The 2731-nt window shown below is 39.1% G+C and overlaps 1 protein-coding gene across 1 annotated transcript in view; it reads left to right on the top strand.

The window, feature by feature from the left end:
* LOC123961387 (peroxisomal succinyl-coenzyme A thioesterase-like) overlaps nt 1-2731 on the top strand; it is a 27448-nt gene that overhangs the window by 19572 nt on the left and 5145 nt on the right. The gene's annotated exons all lie outside the window — the stretch shown is intronic.

Below are 2731 nucleotides of genomic sequence, written 5' to 3'. Positions count from 1 at the left end.
TTACTATATTCATACGTCACAACCCCGTTTTAACAACTAAGCAACTTTTGCAACTTTGAGCACAAAATTAAGCTATTTGTCAAAAAATATTTGGCAAACTATGTGGGTAATCAACATTGTAAGGAAATATGAAATATCATAGCAATGTCAAAATACACTGGAGGGGGGCTTTAAGACAGCTCCAGAGGTCTCTCAAGTGATTAGGAGTTGCCAATAGGGGCTTGTGATGGAACTGTGGAGACAGGGACATGCGCAAATCTTTCAGGAGAGGTACAATATTTCTGAATTATTTGACTGCACACAATTAATGATACAGTATCGTTTCGACAGAGCAGGCATCATCTTTGTCAGCGAGTTGGTGAGGGACGTCATCTCACCACTGACTTTACGCAGCAATACGTTTTCAGCTAAACTTTGTTTATTTGCCAAAGATAAAATGCAGCAATGCTGATGATTTTGGTCCATCACAACCATCAATAAGCTGAATTGTCATGGAAAAAATTATGGGACTTACAGCTCTACATATTGTCAAGCGTTTCATCATCGACTTCCCGACAACACCCCCTGTAATCCGACAGAACTAAACTCAATTTGTGCAAATAGCCGTCTTCCCAAGAGTAGCAAGGGCAATTGATGGCCCTCACATAAAGATCAACTTGCATGTAGCCTATGTACATAATATATTCTCTTAAAAATTCTTAATTGTCAAATGTGTGTTGAATGTAAACTCACAGAAATTTCACCAATCAATGTGATTTTATCTGAGAATATTCTTAAATAAAGTCTAAAAATCTATTCAGTGAATGGTTCTTGCCCACATCATCATCCAAACTCCTGTTTGTGGCACAGCAAAGTGTCGTAAATCAGCTCTCAGACTGACACTTCACTCAAATTAGGACTATGATGCTTGATAACTAACTTTTAAGCACAGCTTTGAGCCATTTTTTTTACTCTTAATTCAATTCTTAGCAGTGTTCTTATTGTTCTTATTATATATTAGAGTAATTCTGAGAAGCTTGATAAATATGGGCCCTGGTCTAGACCGTACTGTTTATTATTTACAAAGACCCAAAAATTCCAAATTCTCTAAAAATGTATTGAATGCAGATTATTGTGTGGGTCTGCTTTGAGCAGTCATGATGATCTGCTGTTTTCTGATTCTGTTGTGGGTCTGTGTTTCTGGCAGTTCTTCACTAGAAGACTTGGTGACCTCTGACTACAAATAAAAGAGCAGGTCTAGACCGTACTCTGTGATACTATTTACAGAAGCCCAACAGTTCCCACCAAGAGCAGCACTAGGCGACAGAGGCAAGGAAAAACTTCCTTTAAGAGGCAGAAACCTCGAGCAGAATCATGGCTCAGGGTGGGCGGCCATCTGCCTCGACCGGTTGGGGTGAAGGAGAGAGAGAGAGAGAGAGCAGGAGAGGAACAGACAGAGAGAGGGATGGAAAGAGAGAGAGGGGAGGGAGGCAGCCTACACAATATACACACACAGAGGTACAGACAGTAAAGGTGATGTTGCTATTGACTAAATGAAAAATGGTACAGATATGTATAGTAGTGTTAATGATAACAATCGTAAAGTCGTAATTTACTGAATGCTGCATGCTCCTGCGTTGTATTGGGTTTCTTTTTTGACCTGGAAAAAAAGTTGACCCCCCTGGTTGTCAGTGTATAATTTGCACCCTGGGGCTGTGTGTTCCTTCCAAACAACTCAACTTTGGTTTCATCGGTCCACAGAATATTGTGCCAGTAGTTTTTTTGGACAAGAGTGGTTTCCTCTTTGGTGTACTCCCATGAACTCCGTTCTTGTTTACTGTTTTACGAATCGCAGAGTCTTCAACAGAGATGTTAGCATGTTCTAGAGATTTCTGTATATCTTCAGATGACACTGTAGGATTCTTCTTAACCTCATTGAGCATTGTTCACTGTGCTCATGCAGTCATCTTTGCAGGACGGCCACTCCTAGGGAGAGTAGCAACATTGCTGAACTTTCTCCATAGACAATTTGTCTTACTGTGGACTAACAACATCAAGGCTTTTAGAGATATTTTTGTAACCCTTTCCATTCTCATGCAAGTCAACAATTCTTCTGAGCTCTTTTGATCAAGTCATGAATGTTTACATAGTGTGTTCAATAAAAACATGAAAACATATAATTGTTAATGTGGTATTAATTCAAGCAGACTGTGTTTGTCTATTGTTGTGACTTATATGAAGATCAGATCACATTTTATGACCTGTGTGTGTGTGTCCAAGTCGAGTAATCGTCAGTCAGAATTGGGGAAGATGAATAAGTCTTTTTTTTTGGCCCAATTAGAAATGCTGGAAAGATTCACATCAATGAGGAGAACGAAATGATCTGCCGATATCTGCTGTTGCCTATTCCCACTGACCCTGTACTCAAAGTGGACGTGAGTACCACCAGCCAGAATCTCTCTGTGTAGTTTTTAATTTTTCAGTTTTGCTATTGTGTGTTTGATCTTAAAGACAAGTTTCTTTTGTTTTAATAGCATTTATGCTTTTATTTGGAAGTTCAGTATTTCCCAGCAAGAATTTAATTGGGAACGTGGCATCTACCAGGTGCCGCACATTTTTTTTTCTTACAGCAAAGCAGCTAACTTTTTCACATGGGCTATCAGTGGAATTTATTTGTAGAGTTTTGAGACTAAACAGCAGCGTCACTCATTTTAGATTATTTTACTTTCAAGTTTACAAAAACTGAGGGAAC

Source organism: Micropterus dolomieu, linkage group LG22, assembly GCF_021292245.1.
Source record: "Micropterus dolomieu isolate WLL.071019.BEF.003 ecotype Adirondacks linkage group LG22, ASM2129224v1, whole genome shotgun sequence".
In the NCBI taxonomy this organism is placed as follows: domain Eukaryota; kingdom Metazoa; phylum Chordata; class Actinopteri; order Centrarchiformes; family Centrarchidae; genus Micropterus; species Micropterus dolomieu.
The sequence above is the reverse complement of the archived record's forward strand: the minus strand, read 5'-3'. Positions and strand labels throughout refer to the sequence as shown.